Source organism: Cavia porcellus, unplaced genomic scaffold (genome assembly GCF_034190915.1).
Source record: "Cavia porcellus strain 051 isolate PalLab524CR breed Dunkin Hartley unplaced genomic scaffold, mCavPor4.1 scaffold_2, whole genome shotgun sequence".
Classification (NCBI taxonomy): domain Eukaryota; kingdom Metazoa; phylum Chordata; class Mammalia; order Rodentia; family Caviidae; genus Cavia; species Cavia porcellus.
The window spans coordinates 38,907,814-38,934,796 of record NW_026947485.1 but is presented as its reverse complement, the minus strand read 5'-3'; the positions used below and the strand labels follow the sequence as shown (position 1 = coordinate 38,934,796).

The 26,983-nt window shown below is 37.0% G+C and overlaps 1 protein-coding gene across 11 annotated transcripts in view; it reads left to right on the top strand.

Moving 5' to 3' along the window:
• The window catches only part of Nrf1 (nuclear respiratory factor 1), a 145,370-nt gene that overhangs the window by 817 nt on the left and 117,570 nt on the right, over positions 1-26,983 (top strand). For 2 of the 11 annotated variants that reach the window (XM_063240755.1, XM_063240741.1), the window contains exon 1: positions 6,483-7,158. The exons of 4 other annotated variants lie outside the window; for them this stretch is intronic. The gene's annotated coding sequence lies outside the window, so the exon portion shown is untranslated. Of the gene's footprint in view, positions 1-6,482; positions 7,159-9,300; positions 9,394-26,983 lie in introns of those variants that run through there. 5 more of the 11 variants (XM_063240749.1, XM_063240760.1, XM_063240761.1 and 2 more) reach the window with 5 other exon arrangements.

The window sequence follows — 26,983 nt, the reverse complement described above, 5'->3', positions numbered from 1 at the left end:
CGGGCGGCAGTTCGAGAAGGAGGAGGAGGGCGCAGAGTCCTTTTGTACACAGAAATAAGGGGCGATATTGTGTTTTCTTCCCCAGCGGAGATGCGCCTTCCGAAGGGCCTCGGTTCCTTTTTCCTGGGGTGGTGGTCCCCTGGGTAAGGGGAGAGTGGCGCGACTCTTGGAAGAACCGAGCCTTTGCTTTTGGAAAGACGGGCTAGAGGATGGTCTTGGGCTTGGGATTCTTCTGTATCACCAGTCTTTCGGGGAACTTAAGGGTTTGCCGTGCGCTGTTCACCCCCTTTCACCTGTTGTTTCGTTCGTTGCTTCTGGCCCTGAAGTTTATAACGGTGCGTCTGACTTGTGCCCACCAAACTTGGCGTTGTTTTAAAATTTTAAATGTTTTTGGGGTTTCAAATGCTATCTGCTGCAACCAGTTGGAGGAGCTATTGCCAGGAATCCAACCATTCTTCGCACCATTAAATTAGAATATTGTATATTAATTGTTTACTTTAGAGCAGGTGTCATTTGTGCTAAATTTTCTGTGGTCAGAGAAAAATTCATGTTTTTATGAGCGTTTAGAGACCATGTATTGGGAGAGGTAGTGATGAGAGGCTGTCAGCTTGGATAGTGCTCAGTAGGCGAATAGAAACAGCTTTTGTCCCAGGACTTCTGTGCTCATTGTGGGTCTTTTCCTATTTGCATTTCACCTTGTCTCTTGAGAACTACTTTTTTTTGTAGATTACTGGACTGTACCTCACTCGGGAAGGGAATAGGGATGGAGATGCTGTTGCTGTTTGGTTTTTTGATTTTGTGGTATGTTGGCTAGAATTGCTTGAAAGTTCTCGACAAGTCATCCTATAAGATAGTGAAAAGTTCTCCACAAGTGATCCTGTAAGGTAGAGTGATTAGCTCAGTGCATTTGAGTGTAATCTCCTTTTGAGTGCAAAAAAGAAAATTATCATATATAGTGTATTTAACTTGGGTCCTAAATTGTGGCAGAATTTGTGTGTGTGTGTGTGTGTGTGTGTGTGTGTGTGTGTGTGTGTCAGGGCTTTTTAAAGACAGGGTCTTGCAATGTTATCCAGGCTGGGCTTGACCTTGCTGAGATCCTTGGGCCTCAGTCTCCCAGAGTGCTGGGATTACACACATGCTCACCTATACAGACTGTCAAGTTAAAATTGCTTTAACTTATTTTTTTGTAATGCACTGAATGGAACCTAAGGCTTTGGGTATGTAATTAATTGCATACCCAATGCACTACCACTAAGCAGCATTCCAGCAGGTTTTTTCTTAGACTGAGACTGTTGCTTACAACTCCCCACCCCCCAACAAAAACAAAAACAACTATCAGATTAAGAATAACTGTTTACTTATTTGAGGTCCTTTGATTTCATCACATTCTCAAAGTTGGCTTCATAGGAGGGAAAATGACTTTTTGCCTGAAAATAATTTTATCTCCAAGCTAGAAGTTTTGGGCAAATACTTTTCTTATCATGTCTTAAAGAAATTGAGCTCCTGGAATTAGGGAAGTAACAATAGATATATGAGATAATGAGGGACCTTGTCCACATACACAAGGAATTAAAGGAGAAAGGATTTCAGATTTTCTTCTCAATTGATGTATATTTCAGTGGAGCCCTAAATTGTGTTTTGTTTTATTAAAGCATAATTTACATCCATTGCTGAAATCCAACTTCCCACTATTTAAGTGCCTGTATGTGTTGCCTGTATGCTACTGTAGATTCAACCAGACTTCCTCATTTCCTCAAGAAACATTATGCAGAATAAGCACAAGTGGGTGGCTGTTTAAGGGATATTTAAGCTTTTTTATACCTTTGCTTATATGTCGTTAGGGTTTTTTTGTAAATTGTAATAATGATGAACAGCAGTTGAAGTTAAACTGTTTTCATGTTTGGAAAAGTATGCTAATTATTTTAGTTTTTAGGAGGGTGAACAGCGAACTATCAGCCTTTGAAACCTATTCTTCAGGAAGTTAATGTATAGGACATTGTCTGTTAGATGGTTTCATTTTGTTTTGTGTTTTTGTAGTACTGGATATTGAACCTAGGGCCTTCACACTGAGGTGTGTCTCCTCCTGCCTTGCCATGTCTCCATGTCTGTCTTTTTTTTTTTTTTTTTTTTTTTTAATTTAAGGAGAAAAAGGGAAAAAACAAAAAGGGTACAAGTAATACAAAATTTAAAAAATAAACAGTAAGAAATCACTAGTTAATAGATTACATATTCTCATCTTAGAAATAGTTGTTCAAGTTACAAAATTGAAGCATATAAAGTGGACTTTCAAACAGTGAGAGTGCAGTTTTTTTCAATGATCCAAAAAAACAGTAATATGGTTATCTATCTTATACACTTAAACATATACGCAGTTATAACCTTTAGAGCACTTTCTTTTCTTTTGTACAATGACAATTACACATTTTGGGTTTTATTACTCCCACAGTTCTTACTATTTTTTTTGAAGAGAGTAAAACCAAATACGACATATCACAACAGAGTCAGTCAAATCAAAAGGATGGACATAATAGATAATGTAAAAACAAAATATAAGATGATCAGCAATCCTCTTGCTATTTTATGTCTTGTCTTTTTTTGTGTGTATCTTTTTTTTTGTCTTTTTGTGCTAGGAATTGAACTCAGGACCTTGTGCTTGCCAAGCAGGTGCTTGTGCTGATGAGCTATATCTCTGGCTCCCGCTTATTTCTTAATTTTGAGACAGTCTTGCTAAATTGCCCAGCTTAGATTTGAACTTGTAATTTGTGATCCTTCTGCCTCAACCTCCCAAGTGCTAGGATTACAGGTGTGCACCATTGCTCCAGGCCTGTATGATGTCTTAGGCAAGCCCAGTGCTTCATGCTGGAGCAGGCTTATTTGTCCAAAGTTGAAGGGTGAGGGAGAACTCTATAGGCTCTTGAATTTCACAAATGCCTCCTCTAATGTCAGTTTACCTGCACCTTTTCTGAGCCTGTAATTATTCCAGGAAATGAAGTATTTGATTTTTGTATTTGTATATGACTATATGTAGTGGTTATTAATACATATATAAATAGTATTCAGAAAAATAAATCCTAAAAATAAATATCAATTTTTGGTTTTATGAAAAAAAAAAAAACTTTAGAAAATGTGCAATGCTATAGGAAGTTTTTTTTCTTTTCTTTCAAGTTTTTTTGACAATTGAAACTAGCCTGTCTTCCTTCCCTTCTTCCTTTCTTTTCTCTTTCTTTCTTTGCTTTTTAAGATACGGTCTCAAAAAAAAAAAAAAAAAAAGATACGGTCTCACTCTGTAATTCAGGTTGGTCTTAAACTCACTATGTACCTCAGGTGGCTTCAATCTCATGGCACTTCTGCCTGTGTGTCCTGAGTGCTTGGATTACAGGCATGCACCACTGTGCCTAGCTAAAGCTAGTATTTTCTTTCTTTCTTTCTTTCTTTTTTTTTTTTTTTTTGGTCTTTTTCTTTTTTATCGGTACCAGGGATCGAACTCATGACTGCTTGCTTGCAAGGCAGGCACTTATGCCGCTGAGCTAAATCCCCAGCCCCGTAGTATTTTCAACCTAAGCTTATCCAAATGTAGTTTCCCACTAACATTTAAATAGTGATCTTAAAAAAATCCACTTTTTAAGCTTCTTTTAGAAATGTTTTATTTAGACCAAATCTGATACTTTTTGGGTTTGAGGATACATGTTAAATTTTTTGTGTTATATGTTATAAATTACTTATTAACTAGGAGTGGATTGTTCACTTTCTTGGGTATTCAGTTAATACTTTTATCAGAATTGTAAGGTGAACAGACTAGAAGAGAAACAGTAAAAGGAGTTGAAACAAATCAGTTTCAGATGTTTCTGCAAGATTATAACTACATTGAATTATTGACAACTTCAATGCTGGAGCAATGAAAATGCTGTATTGAAGTTATTTTAATGAGATATGGACAAAAGTTGAAAAATAAATTTTTGATAGCTTGAGGAAAATGTGATATATATGTACATAAAAAATACATATTATATGTGCATACACATATTTTTTCCCCCTAAAGTGCAGACTTAGGATAATTTTTTTTTTCTTTTTTTTTTTCAATTGGTACCAGGGATGGAACTCATGACTGCCTGCTTGCAAGGCAGGCGCTTATGCCGCTGAGCTAAGTCCCCAGCCCTGGATAATGTGTTTTTAGTTGCTTTCAATGTAGTTTGTTTACCAAGACATCAAAAAGGCTTTATCATTTGGTCTTTATGGCTAAAGCATCCTAAAATGTGAACATTTATTATGATTATGAAGTTAAACTTAACTTCTGTTGTGAACTGAAAATCAGCAGTATAATTTTTTGAGATGTTAAGTATATTAAAAAGCAAATCAGTTTTCCTTGCCACAGACTTGCTACATTTGTGATCCTTTGAGGAAAATATTGTAATATATCACTAATAGCAGTTGCTTTTAAAAACAATCTAATCATAAGGAATGTTGTCTTTAATCCCAGACAGAGTAGTTTGCTTTACCTAACCACAAAACAGTTTAAAATACCACCTACTACAGAACCTTCAGATAATTTCTTGAAGAAACCATGTCTAGTAATGGAGGAGGGAGGGTGTGTGTGTGTTTGTGTGTGTATGTATTGAGGGAGGGTTAGTGGAGAATTAAGAGGAAAGGGAAGCTGATACTGGTAGAATCTAGTTTTATAGGTTGGGATGATCACTGAAATTTTTTTGAAGGTATTTTAAAAAGTAACTATTGTTATATGGGTCATCAGTTTAGTGATCTAGATTACTACTCTTTATGGCAATTTGCATTTTTAATATGTAAGTATAGCATTTAATACAGGTGCTGATTTTTATGGTTGAAAGTTTTGCTGATAATTTAAGTGGAGATTTTCTTAAGATCTCTGATATTTGTTGGATCAACTATACTGGGCCTTTTTCCTTTTTTTTTTTTTTTTAGGAATGAACCTTTTATGCATATATGTTTTGACCATTCTTGCCAGTCACTGTTGGTAATTGTAGTCTTTGCTGTTTAGAATTTAGAGTCTGTTTTGTGGCTGCTACTGAATGCTAATGTGGTTAGGTTGGCAACTAAACCTACAAAGAACAAGAGGAAGTGAGGAAATGTCCCTTGAAAGATTGCTTAAAGCTATTTAAGCAGTGGACTAGATAGAAGAACCTAGGGAATCAAGGATCCTAATTCTTGTTTTATGTTCAGAAAAGGGTGAAGCATACCTTCCTTAAGATATAAGTATTGCCTGCTTCAGTGTGTCATCTCTTTGGAGTTTTGCCATTCATTCACTAGACACTGATTAAAGGTATTCTGTATTCCAGGCATGTGGTAAGTGCTAGAATCACAAACTCTGGGCCTTCTGTAGGAAGGGAGACAGAATGGGCTTAACTAACTACATACAGTGCAACTTGTTGAAAACTAGTTAGTCAGTGGTGTGGAACTAGGAAGAGAAAGGAATTTCTTCTGGGGAGAAGATAGTTATGGCAGGGAGACTAGGTGAGATTAGGGAAGACTTCATGAAAGGGAAGTTTGAGGACCGAAGAGTGGGTAGCTATTTTAGTGATGGGAAGAGCAGGCTAGAGAAAGGGTATCAGCAGTGGAATTTGAGAAAGCAAGTGAACTTTATTTTAGATGTAGAGTAATAGGAAGTGAAACTGATGAGGCAGTGGTTTAATTGGGAAGAGTTGTAATCCCATGCTCCCAAGTATAGTGTTTATTCTGTATACATTTGGGACCATCAGAGGTTTGAGTAGGGAATCTCTGGGTTTTAATATTTTAAAATTGCTATATCTGCAGTGCTTGGAATCAAACGCAGGGTCTTGTACTTCCTAGGCAGCTCACATGGAAAGCAAGCACTCTACCATTCAGCTACAGCCCTGACACTTAACTCTGATTTTAAAAAGGTGACATGAATATTGGATGAGATACCTTTGAAACTGTTGAGTTGTAAGAGGAAATAAATTTTGGAGATAATTTTTATTTCATAGTTGTCAGGTCTGGGTGACTATTGTGTTCAGGGAGTTAAAGATTATAGTCTGGTTAATGGATGATGATGTCTTTAGGATAGAGAATGTATAGGAAGAATAGAATTTGAGGAGGAAGATATGATGGGTTATTTGAGCCAGGCATGGTGGTACATGCTAATAATCCTAGCACTTGGGAGGCAGAGACAGGAGGATCACTATGAATTTGAGGCCAGCCTAGGCTATGTAAGCAAATTCAAGGCCAATCTGCACTGCATGGTAAGACCTTGTCTCAAAAAACAAAACATAACAGACTGGACCTCAGGGGACTTAATTGGCATTTATCAGGTTAAGGTCATATTTGATTCCTGGTTTAAAAAAGAACAAAACGGGGGCTGGGGATTTAGCTCAGCGGCATAAGTACCTGGCTTGCAAGTAGGAGGTCGTGAGTTCGATCCCCAGTACCGATAAAAATGAAAAAAGATACAAAAAAAAAAAAAAAAAAGTTAAACAAAACAAAACAAGGCCATATAGAAACTGAGAATAGTACATAAAGTTAGGAGTGAGGAAAAAAGGAAATGTAACCTTGGGGGGATCTCTTTTGAGAGTCAAGAGGAAGAAGTGGGGCTGAAGAGGAAGGTGGGAAAGTGTGGTTGAACAGTTAGGAGAATGCTAGAGGGATGAAGTTCCAGATGAAGAAAATCTTTAACAGGGACACTAGGCATATGTATTAGTTACTTTTCTCATTGCTAAGACAAAAATACCTAATGCCCAAAGGTACAGGAGGAAAGGTTTATTCATACTTTGTAGAGGTTTCACTTTGTAACTGGCTGACTTCATGACAGAGTAGTAGGCAGAGGATCATTGCAGAGGAGAAACAGTTCACAGCTAAAAGTGACAAACCTCTTTCTGTCTTTACATTTTATCCCATGCTCAGACCCAGCCCTCATACCCACGGAAGACCCCCCTCCCATTATCTACTGCCAGAACTGTGTCAAACTGATCAGTTGAACTAATTTATAAGCACATGTGCTTGATCCCAGTGTTACATGTTCTAGATCCCGCCACCTCTGAAAAGCTGCATGTCTGACCACGGAGCCTTTGGGACATCTAGATTCAAGACATCCATCATGTGAATTACTACAGAGTTAATTTGGAATACACACTGGATTTGTCATTAAAGATGCAAAAGAAATTTTCTGAATGTGTATGTATGTATTATTTTGCCAAACATATCATGATAGTTTAACTACAGATTTCTAGATCATTAGTAAATACAATGGTCAGCCCTTTAAAACACAATTTAACAGATGATGATCTATGATTAGAAACCATTCTGTTTTTCCCCTTCTCTTATGAGATTAATAACTTTAAAATTTTAGGATGCCCAGTGACAGAACTGCCCCCCAGCATCTCCATGTTGTCGGTTCTTTTGTTTTTCAATTTTTATTTTTTATCAGTATGTGTTTGTGGTACATAATGATCACATTCCTTATAGAAAGTTGGAACATAACACATCTAAATTATTTTTTATCCCCCTCCCCTCTCTCTCTTGCATTTTCTTAAACTACATTAAAAGCCTTAAATTCTGAGAATTGGCAAATTTGTATGAGCTGCCAGTTTCTTAAGAATTCCTCTTGAAGAATTTTGAGGTCAAATGTTAACATTTAACAAATAATGTTAAAAATAAATGTTTTAATGTGACAAGCTGAAAAAATATGTGTATGTATGGTGTGTGTATATGTATATATATATTTATATTAAAATAGTTATACTACTGATTTCTTTGAGTTCACTGAGGAGAAAGATTTGTACTGGTATTGTTTGGACAATTGAAGGCAGCTGTCTTATCCTCCGTGAATGATTTGGGGCTGACTGTGTGCAATGTATGTACATTGTTACCCCTGATTGACGTGTTTTGAAATTTTGTTGTAGTTTTTTTTCTCTTTTTTTCCTGTTTACCTTTGAATAAAATGTACTTAAAAAAATAAATACAGAGATTTTAAGCCTAGAGTTTATAGTTTTGGATTCAGTGTTATATTTTGATTGTGTGACCCTGACCCTCTTAAAATTGCCGGGAAAGTTTTGTGTGAGTGTATATGTGATTTTTTTTCTTTGGAGAGGATCTATCCTCACTTGTGAGATTCTCAAGATCTCTTAACAGAGAAAAGTCAAGGACCTTTTAGTAATGCTAATAATTAAATCAAGTGTTAGCTGAAATCAGTTGTCTTGACTACTGAGGAGGATCAAGGAAAAGAAAGAAATTTGGAATGAGATTATCTCAGGATATTTTTGAGGAATTTTGAAGCCCATCTTACTGTTGGGAGTAGAATCATCAAAAAAGAAAATAGGAAAATCAAAGCAAAGCATAACTAATTCAGAATTTCACCAAGTTTTCCTACTGTATTCTTTGTTTCTTCAAACTCTAGGACTTAACACTATTATGTCACTATTCATGACTGTAAATACAATAGGATTTAGGGGAAAGATCAAATTTCTGTACACTTTTTTCTTTGGTACTGGGGATTGAGTTTACAACCTCCTCCTTGCCAGGCAGGCCCTTTTGCTGCTGAGCTAAATCCCCGCCCCCTATTTTTAAGAAAATGTTTTTTTTTGTTTTGTTTTTATTTTTGTATTGAACTTGAACTCAGGGCCTGTGCTTGCCAGTCAGGAGCTTTGCCAGTGAGATACATCCCCAGCTCAGATTTTTGTTTTTTGAAATACAGTCTTGCTGTGTACTTCAGGCTTCCCCTGAACTCACTATGTAGCCCAGGTTGGGCTCGAATTTTTAGTGATCTTCCTGCCTTAGCCTCCTGAGTGCTGAGATTATAGGCGTGCGCCACCATACCCATCTCAAAAATCTGTTTTGATAGAAAACAAATTGGCTCATAGGAAAAAATTTAAATTAGAAGTAGCTTATATTTTAGAAAATTTCTAAAGCTAGTAATGTATAGCATTCTTTTTTTAACTTTTTTGATCATGAAATGCAAATATGATTGATCTATTTGTGAAGTCTAAGTAACATGACTTTTGATGGTAATAGTAATCTAATCCTAGGAGTTTGGGCCTGCTAGGCTGGCCTGTGCCATCAGTTTACATCTCCACACTTCTTATTGCCATCCTTATAACGTAAAAGACTGTTAGCATTGCCTTATAGACCGTCCTATAAAAGTAATATTGGTAAGTCAAAGAAAGATATAAATAAATACATCATCTTAAACATAAGCTTGTATTATGTAATTAGCTTGTTTGTGGGTTACCTTTTTAAAAAGTTGACATAATTTTACTTATGAGCTACAATGTAATTTTTTTTTTAAGCATAGAATAACTTAAATTTATTCTCTCATAGTTCTAGAAACTAGAAATCTGAATTCAGTTTCACTGGGCTGAAATTGAGCTGTCAGCAGAACTGCACTCCTGGAGGCTCTGAGAATCCGACAATGTAATATTTTGATACATATATATAATACAGTGATACATATATATAATGCAGTGATCAAATCAGGGAATTAGCATGTTAATTCCCTCAAATGTATCATTTCTTTGTTTTGAAATCTTATAGCTATTTTGAATTGTATAGTAATTGACAGTATTTATCATTATGCTATATAACACAAGAATTTAGTCTATTTAATTGTTTTTGTACAATTAATCAACCCTTCTCTGTTCCTTTCTTCCCAGTACCTTTCCTATCCTCTGGTAACTGCTATTCTACCTGCTACGTCTGTGTGATCAGTGTCTTGATTGTGATTTATGAGTGAGAATCTCAGTGTCCTGTGCCTGGCTTGTTTCACTTTACATAAAGTCCCCACCTTCATCCATGTTTCTGTGATCTTTATATTTACTTTATCCACAAAGAGCTAGGTAGTTTGTCTTTTTTTTTTTGGAATTTTTGGATTTTGGTCTTTCATTAGACAATTATGAAATTTTTTGGTAATAGATCATCTATATCAAAATAGTCTATGTAGGCTGGGTTGTAGCCTGGTGATAAGAGCACTTAGCTTACTCGAGGCCTTGGGTGGTATCCAGCACTGGAAAAAATAAAAGGAGCAACAACAGCAACAAAAAAATCCACAAATCAAAACACCAGTCAAGGTCTGCTAAGCAGGAGTTCCTTTATACAGCTCACTTTTGTTTTTTGAAAAGGATCTCACTATATAGAATAAGCTGGCCTTGAACTCTGTGTACTGCAGACTTCCTTGGATTTATGATTTTTCTGCCTCATCCTTCTGAGCGCCACCATCCCTGGCACAACTAGCATTTTGACTCAAAACTTCCTTTTGGTCCTACTGTAAGGAAAAAATAACCCTGACGTATCCAAGTTGTGTGACTGAATGTTAAATGTTTTGCCTTTAATTTTTGGCTCTAAAGTTTCATCTAAATAAAAATTACTTTGAAAATTAATTCTGAGTTTGTGTTAAATGTAAGTATAGTTTCTTCTTCTTCTTCTTTTTTTTTTTTTTTTTTTTTTTTTTTTATCGGTACCAGGGATCAAACTCACGACCGCACGTATGCAAGGCAGGTGCTCATGCTGCTAAGCTAAATTCCCAGCCCCAGTAGTTCCTTCTTAATGTGAAAAGAAGAAACCTTAATCATAATTGTATATTTTAATATATGAGGTATAAAAGTATGGTGAATATTTAAATTTTTAAAAAATTATTGTAAAAGATACATTGTCATTAATCCTCCTCATAGTACTTCCCTTTTGCTCCAAACATATTCATTGTATCATATTCTTGTCACTTCCTGTGCAGTTTTAAAAGTCCTCTTTTGTAAGTGTCTTGCATTAGGTGGGCTTTTGTGGCTGCCTCATGGTCCTGAATCAATTCAAATAAAGGTTTACCTTTCAATTGCATTTTTACTTTGGAGAAGAGCCAGGTGCCTCCTGGTGCTAGATCCGGTGAATAGGGTAGGTGAGGGCACACTAATCTGTGTATGTGTACACGCACATACACATGTGTGCTTGTACTTTAACCTATTTGATGGTAATATAATGTACTGTCCAGTTTATTTTGATATCTCTTTTCGTATGGTGATTTAGAAGATCATCAAGCCAACATGAATATTTGGCCATTTGCATATACACCTGCACAATACCTCACATCTTTCAGTAAAAAAAACACTGAAGAGTAAAGACCTGACTCAATTAACTAGGTACAGTGAGAATCTGCTCCAAACATTTTTCTTAATGGAGGTAAGAGTATCACACTCCTGTTCAGTTAAGAAAACCATCCTTAAAATTTAAGATGTATTTTTTCTTTTTTTTTTTTTTTGGTACTAGGGATCGAACTCATGACCTTGAGTTTACTTAGGAGATTTTTTATTTTTAAGCAGGGCCTAGAACACATTAACTGCTAATTAGTTGCTGAGTGGCATAACTGCACCCCCAGCCTATGTCATAAAACCATAGGGAATAGGATCCTGTAACTCAGGCTCCTTGACACTGGTTCTCACAGTGTGATTCTCTGGGCAGTACAGGCTGGCTCTTTAGTTGAACCCAGGCACCTTTTTCTTTGGCTTTTTCCGATCGTTTTCCTTGCTGCATTTTAGGAAGCTATTTCCAAGTGCTTAATATTCCTGGTTTACACATCATTTTCTCTTACCCAATATATTGTTCTTTCTCCTTTATGACAATGCCAATAGCATGGTGGGTAACATTGTAGACTGCTCCATTTTTGCCATGGTAACATTGTGTGGCATTTCTTTTTGAATAGTAGCCAGTCCCTTAATACCTACATTTATCATCCTTTTTATTTTGCCTATGTATGGCCAAAGGAGTAATTCCATGTTTTCGAAAAGGCTCAGAGAACATATACTTGATTCCTCTCTTTCTCTTTGTGATCATTTTGGTGAATTACTAGAAGGTGGCGATTTAACTAAAAGGCTAATGTTCTTATGAATCTGCTTTTCTGTTTCATGGTACTTGCCTGTGGCTTTCACCATGTTTTCGATCATACCTCATAAAGACCAAAAAGAACTGCTTCAGAAAGTGACAAGCAATGGATGAGTATTCAAAGCAAAGGGTAGTCTTGAGGGACATTAATAGTCTGGTTTTTTTGTTACTGTTTTTTAGAGAGAGGGTCTTGTAGTATAGTTCAGGCTGCCTTTGAACTCATCTTGTAGCCTAGGCTGGCCTCTGAACTCACAGTGGTCCTCCTGCCTCAGCCACATATGCTGGGACTACAGGTGTGCACCACCACACCTGAGCATACATATGTCTTTTTTAATTTTTTTTTTTTTGTCTTTTTGATACAGGGTCTCTCTATGCAGTTTAAGCTGGCCTTGAGCTCATTTTGTAGCCCAGGCTGATCTCGAACTCACAACAATCCTGCCTCAAGCTCCTGAGTGCTGGGATTACAGGAGTGCACTGCCATACCCGGCTTCTAAAACATTCTTAATGAAATAAATACAAATACATTTATTTTAATGTTTAAAATATTTTCTTCAGATACCTATTTACTTCAGGAAATGCTTACTGTCTGTTCTACAATCTGGTTTTGCTGAGGCAAGGGTCATTTGGAGTTAAGGTATAAGGGTTTGCCTTAAGAGTTTACATAGAGAAGGAAAGCTCAGTTTCATTTACATATTAACTTAGTTTCTCTCCATCTGCTGTCATAGTTCCTGAGCAAAGATTTCTGTTTACTGCTTAATTTCTGAAGTGAATTTTGTATTATTGGGCTTTTTATTTATTCTGGGACATTTTTTAGTTATTCCCATTAATAGCAAATTATTAGTGGCAGCAAGAATATAATACAGTAGTGTTAAAAATAGCTTAGTTAAGGACGTGAGTTTGATCCCTGGTACCAAAAAAAAAAGTTAAAAAAGATCTGTCTTTTGGGAGTTCAAAAGATTTTAAATGCATAAAGTAGAAATATTTGTGTTTCTGTAAATGCCATATAATCTAATTCATATTTGTCCTTAATGAGATATATGTACATAAAAGTATACATAAAAATACTTATATTTTTATCATATAAAGAGTAATGACTTTCTCAAAGTTAGCCTTCTAAAGATTTGATACAATAGAGGCTATTTTATTTTTTTGAAACAGGGTCTCTATGTAGATCAGGCTGGCCATAAACTTAATATATAACCCAGACTCACTTCAGAGTCAGTGTGATCCTGAGTGCTGGGATTACAGAGGTGGGCCACTATGCATTTCAGAGTTCTTTGTAGAGCTAGTAATGCAACCCATTTTTCCTACCTACTCATTTAGTTTTGTTTAATCCCTGTGAAAGTTCGTTTGCTTTTGTTCGTTTGCTTTTGTTTTTATTTTTTTGTAAAAAATGGTAAGCTTACCTAGAGTAAAAATAGTTCCTTAGTTATGGCAATTAGTATCTGAAGTAAAGTCATTTTTCATTTAAGTACAGTCATGCATTGCATGATAATAGGGATGCATTCTGAGGAATATGTAGGTGATTCTGTTGTATTGGGAGCATCATTCCAGTGCTTATGTTGACCTTAATGGTATAGCTTACTTCACACCTAAGCTGTATGTTTGTATCACTCCTAAACTACAAGCTTGTGCAGCATGTTACTATATAGGATACTGTAGGTAATTGTAGCACAGTGGTAAATATTTGTGTATCTAAGCACATTCAAATAAAAACTACAGTAAAAATAGCATGTAAAATTTAACAAGTGTTCTGTCTATCTAAAACACCATGAATGGATCTTGTAGGACTAGATGGAACTTGAGCTGGGTGAATCAGTAAATGGTAGGTGAATGTGAGAATCTACAACATTACTGTACACTACTGTAGACTTTTTAAACTGTTCACGTAGGCAACTCTAAATTTATAAAAAATAATTCTCCAGGATAAATTAACCCCACTTTCTGTAACTTCATTATTTTATTTTATTTTATTTTTTTAGGCAGTGAGATTTTTTTTTTTATTAAGGAGAAAAAGAAAGAAAAAACAGAAATAGGGTACAAGTTATACAGAATTTCAGAAAAAATAAACAATAGGAAATCACTAGTTAATAGATTACATATTGTTATCTTAGAAATAGTTCAAGTTACAAAATTAAAGCATATAAAGTGGATTTTCAAACAGTGAGACTGGAAACAGTTTTGTTCAATGATCCAACAAAACTCAGTAATATGGTTATCTATCTTATACACTTAAATATATATTCGGTTATATTCTTTTTTTTTTTTTTTGGTCTTTTTCGTTTTTATCAGTACCAGGGATCGAACTCACGACTGCCTGCTTGCAAGGCAGGCGCTTACGCCGCTGAGCTAAATCCCCAGCCCCCTATTTGGTTATATTCTTTAGAGCACTTTCTTTTCCTTTCTTTTGTACAATGACAATTACACATTTTAGGTTTTATTACTCCCACAGTTCTTACTACTTTTCTTGAAGAGAGTAAAACCAAATGTGACAGAACAGAGTCAGTCAAATCAAAAGGATGAACATAATAATGTAAAAACAAAATACTAGATGATCAACAATGGTTATCATACTGCCTCTTGCTATCTTAAAAAGAATTGCCTATATCATTAGTTATAATAAAATTGAACAAAACAGTAAAAAATAAAACCAAAACATTGGAGACATTCAGGGCTTTAAAAGAAGATAATAGTCAACCGGAATGGGCGTCATAATGAATCTTACTCTCTTTACAGTTGTTGCCTATACTTTCGAACTTGGTACTATCAAGCAAAGCAGAATAGAGGAAAATCAGTCAAAGCAAGATGGTGAGGGCTATACAGGGTTCCAAATCAAGTTAATAGGAAATCAAAATGGGTTACTATAATGTATCCTGCTATTTTTAAAATTTTTCCCTTAATTAAAAAGAAATAAAAGTAATTAAAAAAAGGAGACTGAGATAAAAGAGGGCATAACAACAAAACAGCGCAGGTCAAAGCATAAGCATTTAAGCAAAATAGTGTTTCACCACAAGACATCCTGACATAAAGAGTAGTTACCATGTCTCTTTTGTTGAAATCTTTGAGTATAACTTCGTATACTGTAGCACCAAACATGTCAAGACAATGTAAAACCATTCAAGAGAATGATAGTATTACAGGGTATTTAGAATCAACTAACAGAAAATGAACAATGGTTTATGTATAATCTCCTTGTCTATAAAAGTTTTTGTTTATACTATCACATATAATAAAATCCAGTAAGATACAACCTGTTAAGACCGATGGAGACAGAAGAATAAAAGCTTGATGGGACTTCAAAGCAAGATGATGCTGAATCAGCACTAGCTATTATGATGTCTTGTTTTCCCCAACATAGCTGTTCCTACCATCCAATCTTCTCTGCCTCATTTCTGTTGAGCTCTTTTTCTGTTGTTTGTTGTCAGTTTGTCTTCTTCATTTCCCTTTCTGCTCCATTCATTGTGGCCTCTCTGCCACTGTTTCTGAAGTCTTGGTATTTTCCTTTTTTAGACTATCCTGCAGTATTCTCTGTAGAGTTGAATTGGTGGTTGCAAATTCCCCTAGTTCTTTATCCTGGAAGCACCTTGTTTTTCCATCAATTTCTAGGGAACAGTTGTACAGGATATATCAGTCTTGGTTGGAGGTTGTTATGTTTCAAAGCTTGAATTATTTCCCCCCATGCTCTTTGTGATTTGATGGTTTGTGCCGAGAAGTCTGCTGTAATTCTGATGGGTGTTCCCTTGTAAGTGATCTGTTTCTTGTCTCTTAGTATTCTGTTCTTATATTGGATTTCTGGAATTTTGATTATTATATGCCTGGGTGTAGCTCTGTTTGAGTTGTAGGTGGCTGGGGTCCTGTATGCCTCGTACATCTGAATATCTTTACCTTTTGCTAAATTAGGGAAATGCTCTTGGATTATTTCTTTTTTTTTTTTTTTTAGTAAAAGGTGAAAGATTTATATGACTTGAAGAGAAACCTGAGTATGCTCTTGGATTATTTCTGTGAATAGCTTTTGTAGTCCATTTGTTTGTGTCCCTGCTTCTTTTATGTTCTTAATTTTTAGGTTATAGATCCTCTTACCATCTTCTAGCCTTTGTATTATTGCTGTTTGTTTTCTTGTTATTTTTAAGAAGTTTTTCATTTCATGTTTCCATATTACAAGTCTGCCCTCCAATTCAGATAATCTATCCTTAGTTTCTTTCAAGCTATTATGGCAGCTTTCGATAAAGTTTTTTGTTCCCTGGTAATGTCTTTGAACCTGCTTCATGTATTCTATGTTTTCTCTGTTTTCTCCATCAAACAATTCTGCCCTTTTTTTCTGTTCTTCCATTCCACCATCTGTTTTTTCTTGGGCGGTGCTTAGCACTTCTCTAACTATTCTATTTATATCTTGCTTTGTTTCGTTAAATACTTCATTTTTAAACTCGTCTATGAGACGCTTTATGTCTATTGGTGCCATGTCTGATATTGCATATTTTCTGTCTTCCTTTGCTTTTCCGTTTCCTGGATCAGTGTTCTCAGGATTGGGGATTTGAGGACCCTTTCTTGTTGCTTCCCCTTCCCATACTTTTTGTTCCTTCCATACAAGTGAATGTAGGAGGCCCAATTTTTTTCTCTTTTTCACTTACAGTTTGTTTGAATTGCACCGGCTAGGTGTTCCTGCCCACTGCAGTATACTAGGGAGACACAAACCTGGGCAGCCTCTGCTGGACCCATCTCTCCAATCGACCTACCAAAGGCTTTACCACTAGGGTGCACCTCCAGGTGCTGGGACCTGGTTTGGGCTAGCCTATTGGGTCTTAGTCAGCCGCGTCATGCAGGCCAGGCACTCCCCACCAATCCCGCTTGAGAGGGGGATATGTGACTGAAGTCACTGCAGCGCCCTGTTCTGGCAAGTCTGCCCCATCCCAGTATGTCCTTTGCTGGAGCCTCCTACTCTATGAAAGGGTCCCCGTTCTGCTCACTCACCGCAAGTCGATGTAGGGCTCCCTGCTAGTCCTACTCTCAACTCTGTTTGCAGATTCTCACTTTCAGAGCTTTTCCGTGTCTCTCTCCCTGCTCTGCAGATTTGGATGCCCCAATGGCAGCAGGAAATTCAAATCGCGGCTTCCAGTGGCACGGGTTCTAGTTTCTGCGCTGAGATTTTATCTGTTCCTGTTATAGCACCAGGATTGGATTTCTAGTTGGTTTCTCTTAGCTTGGTTCATTCCTGGGTCAGTAGGGTGTATTTCCCCTTGCTTAGGACTCCTCCGTACAGCAGCATTCCTGGATGCTAAGCAGAGTATCTCAGAGACCCTCTGTAGCTGCTGCTATCTATTCGCCATGTTCTTCTGGAAATCAACTTCATTATTTTAAACTTTAAGTTTTTAATGGGAATTGAACTCAGCTTTGCACTGAACTATATACTTCCAACCCTTTTTAGAGACAGTCTTGCTAAGTTGCACAGGCTGGCCTTCAATTCATGATCCTCCTCATCCTCCTGCATAGGTGGGATTATAGGCACTGTGCTTGGCTGGTATTTGTTTATATTCTTATTCCATAGCTCTCTTCTTTTAAAATTCAATTTTTCCCTTTTTACTTTTAAACTGTCTTCAACTCCCAATAGGGGATTTAACCGAGGCAAGCTGTCGTAGCACTTTTAAGTTTTTATTTACTTATTCATTTTTTGAGATGGTCTCTTTAAGTTGCCCAATTTGGGCTTTTGTTCTTTGGCCTCAGCTTCCCAGAATGCTGGATTATAGTGATGTACCACCATTTTTTTTTTATTAAAAACAAAGACACAGTTAATCTAGGCTTACTCAGGATGAGGACTACGAATACTACTATTCTTTACCTCTAGATCTTCTCTTTCTGGGCCATTTCCAGGGACAATAACAAGTGGAGCTCTCAGTTCTATGATGACAGTGCTGCCTTCTGAAACTCCTCCTCAAAGCCTGTTTATAGGCAGGTAATACTGCTGAGCAGTCCTGTTAATGAAAATCATTTGGTTTTTGGGGTTCATGTTTTTAAACTGTAGGAACTTATTGAGGTCTGCAAAACTTTAAACCTTTGAATTTTCTTGGTTACTCTTGCAGTTTCTTTTTCTCCTGCCTCGTCAGTGTATTCTTGTTTGATTTTCTTTATCATTTATGCTTTACCATGAAGGTGCTTAACTCAGTATCTTCTAGACAGAGAAGGGGGTAGACAACTTTGGAATAAATGTACAAATGTTTTTGTTTCTTTAAAAAAAATATTTTTTTTTGGTGGTACTGGGGATCGAACTCATTTGGTGGTACTGGGGATTGAACTCATGCTTGCCAGGCAGGCATTTAAGCCAGTGGACTAAATTCCCAGCCCTCTTAAAATTTTATTTATATCTGAAAAGTGTGTGAGCTGTAGCACATTTTCACTTTGGATATGACCATAGGGGATCATCTTCACTCTAAAGAAATCCGTTTTATAGCCAATAATGGTATATATTCAGTGTTTTTTAGATGGGTAGTCTTAATTTGGGACTTACTTAGATCTTGTGGTTTGGTAGTGAATCTTTTAGGGTAGCACTATTTTGAACATTTTAGATTAAGAAGAATGATTTTCTTCTGGGGGACAGTAACTGGTTCCCCAACCTACTTTGGTGGTGGTTTATATTTATTTGGTCTTTTTGAGACAGGGCTTCACTATGCAGTTGGGGCCGGCCTTGAACTTTGTAGCCCAAACTGGCCTTCAGACTCACAGCAGTCCTCCTGCCCAGTCTCCCCAGTGCTGCAATTACAGATGTGCACCACCATACCCGGCTGATGGTGGTTTTTTCAAACAGGGTCTTGCTATGTAGTTTAGGCTCCTTTTGAGGCTGGCTGGCCTCAGACTCAAAGCAATCCTCTTGCCTGATCTCCTGCATGCTAGGATTATAGGTGTGCCAGCTGTTTTCCCTTTCAGATAAAAGATTATGCAGCTGTTCCATATAAATAAGTATACTTGCCGGGCATGGTGGCTCACCCTGTAATCCTAGCACTCGGGAGGCTGAGGCAGGAGGATCGTTGAGAGTTCGAGACCAGCCTGGGCTACAAAGTGAGCTCAAGGCCAGCCTGTCTCAAAAAGACAAAAAAAAAAAAAAAAAAAAAAAAAAAAAAAGCTGATATTTGACCTGTCAGTGGGTTTCAGAACTCTGCTGCCTAATTCTGGGATACCTCTCTCTGACATACTATGTTGCGAAATGAACTTCCCTTTTCAAATTTGGCCCTGTTCTACTCTGGCTTGCCTCAGTGAATGGTGCTATTTTATCTAGTTTTGCATACTTAGAGACCCTTTGTCTTTCCATACCTTGAAATCCTATTTGACCTAAATAAGCCTTATTTGTCTTTAAAGTTTTTAAAAAATTTTTTGTCTTTTTGCAACAGGGTCTCATTATGCAGTTCAGGCTGGCCTTGAGCTCACTTTGTAGCTCAGGCTGGTCTCGAACTTGGAATGATCAGGCATGTGCCACCATGCCCAGCTTGTTTTCTTTCTTTGTAGAAGTACCACTTTTATCTAAGTTGCTTTTGATTTTTGGGCTGTTGCAATGCCTTATGTTGGTCCACTTGCATACACTGCAGTCCAGCACTAGTCTGTTTTCAGCACAGCCAGGATAAATTGATCTTTTCTAAATATACAAGTCTGATTGTGTTCTTACTGAATTTAGAGTGAAGACAGAGTGCCTTAATGTGACTATATTGACTTTTTGAACTCACTTTTGTACCAATAATGTTTGCCTAACCATAAGACTTCTTGTTGCATTTATTTCTTTCTGCCTAGAAGGGTTTTTCTTTCTTCTCTGTCTGGAAAAAATCTTGCAAATTCTTTGGATTTATGCTTAAGGATAATTTCTGAAAGTTTTATTCAGTCTCCCTTATTTTTGAGTATTTTCTTCATCCTGTGTGCTCATAATGTTTGTTGCACATTACTTTGTACATGTCTTTCTTACCCAGGAGTGGAAATGCTTGTTTATTCTCAAGCACTGATACAGCAAGAAGGATTGTCTGATATGTAACAAACTATCAGAATTACTTCAGTGATTGTAGAAACCTTGTAAAACTCACTTGTAATACATTACCTTACTGGTTGGCTTTTATGGTACCATCTATAATTACTATTTTATTATTTTATTTTTGAGACTGATTTTACTCTGCAGTTCAGGCTGGTCTTGAACTTGGAGTAATCCTGTTGCCTCTGCCTCCTGAGCACTGAGATTATTAGTGTACTCCCATGCCTGGCTTCATTGAGAAAAGAGATTCTAAGCCATCCTAAACCAGTTGTATTCCCTAAGTTAGCCTGTCTTTGAACACATCTAGTAATAGGAAACTTACCTTACTTTCCAAAAATCTGGTTAGTCTTCAAGATACTTCAGTGGTTACAAACTTTCATTTCCTCTGAAATTTCTCTTGGAACCTTTTATTTACTGATCAGGGCTTTCTAAAGGCAATATAGTTTTCCATTTCTTTATAAAGCCATCTGAGTGTTGTGTTTTAAATATCCTTGCATCCTCCAGTCTTTTTGGAAAGCATGTGCTGGGATATGTTAGTTTTCTAGAGCTGCTATAACAGATTACCACAAATTTAATGATTTAAAACAGGAAATTTATTATTTTGCAGAGGTAGAGGCCAGATATCCAAAATCAAGGTCTGCAGGGCTGTGTTCCCATAGAAGGCTCTAGAGGAAAATCTGTTTATTGCCTTGACTTTCAGCTTTTGGTACCATTCTTTGACTTATGGCCACATTACTCCAGTGTCTACCTCTATGGTCACATTGTCTACTACTGTTTAATCTCCACGTGGCTCAGTCCTATATGGACATTTATCATTGGATTTGTGGCACACTCACATAATTCAAGGTAGTATTTTCTCAAGGTCTTTAGTTATATCTGCAAAGACCTTTTTTTTCAAAAAAGGTTAGCATTCACAAATTCTAGTGATTAGGATATGGACATACCTTTTTTTGGTAGCCATCTGTGTTAGCTTTTTTTTGGTGGGAGAAAATATCTGACACAATTTAAGAGAGAAAGGATTTATTGTGGTTCATACTTTTCAGAAGTTTCAGTCTGTGATCAGCTGGCTGTTAGGCAGAGACATCATGGACAGAACATGCAGAGAAAAAGCACTAATCTCAGGATGGGGGAGAGGAAGAGCATGAGGGAAGAGCCATAGCAAAAGGGGACAAGAGGCAGATACTGTTCCCAAGGTCATGCGCCTGTGACCCAGGCTCTGGAATTGTGCTCTACTAATGCAGGCATCTCTCAGTCCTGTCAAGTTGACAGGATTAACTATCATACAACCTTTCAGTCCACTATGGGCTCTGGGATTAAATCCTGATAATGCCACTTAATAAGTTTTGCAACCTTAGGTATGTTACTTAACATTTGTGAACCTCAGTTTCCTTAATTTTAAGACAGATAATAATGCCTTTATCATTGATTTTTGAAGAAAGAAAATTCATGTGAAATCCTAATACGTGGTGGCCACTTCATTAAGTGCTACCTTATTCATATAAAACTACCCTGATACTTTTTATACTGTCAGCATGTCTGGATACCTTGTGTAGCCTAAAACCTAGCATGAGTCACAGGAGTAGTGTAATAAATTGGATAGTAAATTCTTTTTTTTTTTTCACTTTTTTTTTTTTTTTTCTTTTTATCGGTACCGGGGATCGAATTCACGACTGCCTGCTTGCAAAGCAGGTGCTTATGCCGCAGAGCTAAATCCCCAGCCCCGGATAGTAAATTCTTTTTTTTTTTTGGTCTTTTTCATTTTTTATCAGTACCAGGGATCGAACTCACGACTGCACACTTGCAAGGCAGGCACTTATGCTGCTGAGCTAAATCCCCAGCCCCCGGATAGTAAATTCTTACAGTAGCTCTGATTTTCCTGTTGCAGACATCAGCCAACTATAATGTAGCCCAAGTTTAAATTCAGGATTATCTGTAATTACATAACATTGGCACAGTAAGCTTAGAATTGCTTAAAATTCCCAAATCTTTTTCATGGAAGATTAGAATTACAGAGTCTGCCCCTAAAATTTATGCATCAGGAAAAGAAAAACTTGTATAAATATTTTAATACTAAATTTATTGAGACATGAGATTAACGCAAGTTAGCTTTGGCCTCCACAGTTACAAGAGGTGCTCAAAATTGTAGCCATTAATTTCCAAACATCTATTAGTACAGCAAACTGCTGGAGTATATGTACATTATTTTGGCAGAATCTCTATAGTGTGTTATCAGGTATTTATATACAAGTGCACTTTGACACGGTACAAATGTTATATTATTGAGTCATAGTACCTGGTGGATATTATAAGTTAAATACATGTTGAATTTAGTGTTGCTGGGTGGTTAAGGAAATTTATCTATTACAGTGCTTCAGAGAATATTTTTTAAAGCAAATGCTATGACAATATAAAAAGGAAAAGAACTAGCAATAAAGCGACTGTGTCAGCTATGTTGGGCAGATGGCTGACTTCGTTAAATTCTCCATTGTTCAGATATTTCTTCAGGTAATCAGTGCCTGATCACTTTCAGGCTTACGGAAAGCTTGCTCTTGATATTTCTATCAGGTGTGAGATAAGTGTTCATTGCTAATGTGACAAATGTGCATTGAAGGATTTCTATATCTACTTGTATTTTTTGTAATGAAACAATCTAGAGAAATGAGTGGTGTGGAAATAGTATCTTAAAAATATTTAATTTTGAATAAGTATTGTATATATAATTAAAAAGTCAAACAGTATAAAAAGGAATATAGTACAAAGTGAATTTCCCTCCTTCAGTTTCTCTTTGTGGAAATCACTACCCCTACAAATGATACGGTAACATATATACATAAAGTACTTTTTTTTTTTTTTTTTTTTTTTGGTCTTTTTGAGAAAAGGTCTCATTATGCAGTTCAGGCTGGCCTTGGGCTCACATTTGAGCTAGGCTGGGCTCAAACTTTGATTTTTTTTTGATTGTGTGAGATGCATTCTCGAGAACTGTACATTTTGTCATTTGCAAAAGAATACTCCTTAAAGGACTGACTCAGTTTTTACCAGGGAAACAAAACAATTCTAATCCAGGTCACTTGTTTAGAAAATGAGTAAAGAACAAAACTTCATCAATTCAGATTGGTTTAACACTATCTTAGTGCTGCTCAGGCCCTTTTCTTGCTTGCTAAGTGAATTACTTGTTGTGATTGTCTTGATAGTAAGATAAAACAATTGGCCTTATTTATTTATTTATTTGTTGGTCTGTGGTCATAGATGTTTCTTTTTTAAATCAACTTTATTTTAAAGAGAAAAGAAAAAAATTCAAAAGGCCAATTGTGGACAACAATGGCACATACATTGTGTATTGTCATCACCAAATCATTCACCCAGAGCAATTGTTTGAACAATACCAGCACGTCTTTCTCTTTAATGACCTCAGAGAAATCAGTAGTATAACTAACTTAACTGTCTTTTATACACATCCACCCCCCCACAATCTATTGTTTCTTTCAGCTTCTCACACTAGTGAGACAATATAATGTTTACCACACGTGTGTTTGATTTATTTCACTTATGAGGATGGTCTCAAGGTGCATCCATTTACCTATAAAAGTCTCCAGCTTATTCTTCTTTATGACTGAATAGTATTCCATACCATCTTTTTTATCCATTCTTCAGTTGATGGGCATTTAGGTTGTTTTCAAGATCTAGCTATTACGAATTATACTGCTATAAATGTGGATGCACATATATCGCTGTGGTATGATGTTTTTAATTCTTTGGGAAGATAATCAGAAGGAGAATGAGTTGAATGGAAAGTCTAGTCCTAGTTTTTTGAGGATTTGTCATACTGGTTTCCACAGTTGGTCTAATTTAGGAAGACTTGGAGTATCCAAAAATTGAAGGACTATGGCAGTCATCATATTCTACCTTGAGTTGTTACTTGAGGTTTTCATACTGTAAGCCAGTGGCTGTTCTCAGAAATCTTGTGCTGTTTAAAAAAGAAGACTTAAAAAAAATAACTTTGTGTATGTGATTTACTTTATTTTTTTTCCTCTCTGTATTGAGGATTGAACCAGAAACTTTGTACCGAGTTACATTTCCAGCTTTTTCTTTGTATTTTTTACTTCATGACATGGTTAAGTTGCCTAGTTTTATGGCCTAGATCTAAATCAAAACTCTTCTGTGTGATTGGGTCACAGAGACACTATACTCAATAGCAGCTTTTCTCTTCTCTTTCTGCTTCTTTCTTTATTTTTATCGGTACTGGGGATGGGGATCGAACTCAATACCATGCGCTTGCAAGGCAGGCGCTTACGCTGCTGAGCTAAATCCCCAGCCCCTCTGCTTCTTGACTACTGTGGCTGAGCACCTTTTCCTCTCTGTGCTCCTCTGCCATTTTTGTTTCTGTCTGGAGCCAGTCTACAATGGACTTAATAGTGAGCCAAAATAAACCACTTCTTTAAGTTATGAGTGCCAGGTAATTTGTCCAGTGATGAAAAATTAAGACAGATATCAGTACCAAGAATAGAATCATTGGTATGACTATACTTGATCCTGTGGTCCAGAAGCCTTTGAAACTGGCGTTCAGGAAAAGCTTAGAGAACGCTATAACCAGAATAAGTAAAATTGATGAGAAATTCTGGTCAGAGCTCAAAAGACCAGCATACTGATTGAAATGTGTACAGTAAAGACGGGACTCAGAAAGTTTCAGTTGGAAATAAGTACTCCAATGGCAGTTGGGCTAGCAGTCATATGTGCTACACCCTGGTAGAAAATAAGTCTTCGTTTTGCCCATGACTAAGACTTTGCAGAAGACTGAGATTAAGCGTAGTGAACTAATTAATCTATTGGAGGAAATTTCAAGGTAGCCCAGGGCTCGGGTTGTGGCATGGATACTGCTAGATGTTTTTAGCCAGATTTGTAGTAAAAAATCACGAGCAAATAGCAAAGCTAAATGATTTGAAGAGTTTCCAGCTTTGTCATAAGGTAAGGGCCTACAAAGTAGAACAAAGGGAAGGATGGCTACTAAAAAAAAAAAAAAAAAAAGATTTGTATTTTTAAAAAATGCAAGTATTTTGTATCAGGACAATAAAGATGATTGAAAGGCGTCTTAGGAATCAGCAAGCCCCTACTCATCACAGGCTCAAAGGTGCAAAACTATAAAGCTTTCATCTGAGTAGAGAGCCCTAGAGCACTTTGCTTGTTTAGGGTCACAGAGGGAAATGTTTCCCCAAATTCAGCCACAGTGCTCTCTGACAGAGTCATCCATATGAAGCTGGTTTTAAAGTCATGAAAATTGCGAGGGTTATGAGGTTGTGGAGGTTTCTACTCAGAATTCAGAAGAAAGCCTTCACACACTGAGAGGCCAGTGTGTGAAGATAGGGAGTGAAGCCAGAAGTGCAGTACAGACTAGAAAGTTGAAGGTGCCAGGAATGTCTACTGAGGAAAGCTATAGGCAATGAGCAGAGCCACCCCAGAGAAAGGCCTTAAGGGCTGCAGATAGCAGTACTATGGGGGTGTGGCTGCCCAAGCTCTTTGAAGCTCACCTTGCTCCAGGTACTGGATACAGAGCTACAGGTTTAATGTTTGCCCTGCTGGTTTTCAGTCTGGTTTTAGTTCCATTCTTTATCTCCCTATTTCTCTCTTGTTGAATGGGAATGTTTACTATGCCTTTGTTTTGGAAGCATTTAACTTTCTTTTTGTTTTCTGTAGGGGCTCTCAGCAAGGAGTTTGCCTTGAGTCTCAGAGGAGACTTTGGACTTGGACTTTCTAGCAGTGCTGGAACTGTTACATCTTGGCAACTCTTAGAAATAGGCTAAATGCATTTTGTATAATGAGATGGACAGAAGTCTTTTGGAGGTCATGGGTAGAGTAAGTTTAGATCTAAAATGTCTCCCAAAATTTGTGTGGAAGGTGATTAGATCTGGGGACATTCTATTCATTGGTGGATTCATCCACTGATGAATGTTAAGAGCTGAATGTTCTATTAGGAGGTGCGGCCTGGTAGGAAGAGGTGGCTCACTGGTTGTGTCACTGGGAAGGGTACATCTCCCAGCTTCTGCCTTCTCTTTCTGCTGCCTAGCTTCATGGGTGAACATGTTTTTCTCCTTTTTTTTTTAAACTGACTTCTTCCATCCTGTTTTTGCCTTGGAGCCAGCCAGCTAGAGTCAGAAATAGTAAGCCAGAATAAACTCTCTTTCTTCTAAGTTGTGGATATTGGTTATCTTGTCCTAGAGACAGGAAAGTGACTCAGATACCTACGATCAAACATGCAGTCTTCCTGCATCAGCCTCAGATGTGTGCCACCACACCAGCAATATTACAGGGTTACAACTTTTGATATTTACCATATTAATTGTTTTTTTTTTCTTTTCTTTTTTTTTTTTGGTCTTTTTGAGACAGGGTATGGCTATGCAGTTGAGGCTGGCTTTGAGCTTACTTCGTAGTCCAGGCTGGTCTTGAACTCACAAAGATCGTCTTACCTCAGCCTCCTAAGGACTGGGATTACAGACCATGCACTCATGCTTGGCTAACATGTTAGTTATTAGAACTGAGAAATTTGAAACTATTTGTTCATTTTAAATAACAATCATTAAAAATAAAACAATTTCTAGGGGCTGGGGATTTAGCTCAGCGGCATAAGCGCCTGCCTTGCAAGCAGGCAGTTGTGAGTTTGATCTCTTGTACTGATAAAAACGAAAAAGACAAAACAAAAAACAAAAACCAAAAAAACCAATTTCTGTAAAAAATAACTATTAAAAAAAAGGCCCAATTACAGGAAAAGACTGGGACTGTTTTACAGTTGGATTTTTCTTTTTCATTCGGTGGTATTGGAGATTGATCACAGGGCCTTATACATATGAGACAAGCTTCCTGCTCTGAGCCCTTTATTATTTTATTTTGAGACAAGGTCTCTAAGTTGCCCAGGCTAGCCTTGAACTAAGGCTCATCCTACCTCAGTCTCCCCAGAAGCTTGGATTACAACAGTATTCCACAGTGCTCAGCTGCTTTACAGTTTTTTTTTTTTTTGTCTTTTTCCTTTTTATCGGTACCAGGGATCAAACTCACTATTGCCTGCTTGCAAGGCAGGCGCTTATGCCGCTGAGCTAAATCCCCAGCCCCTGCTTTACAGTTTTTTGCAAATTTCTAATGACTGATTAGAGA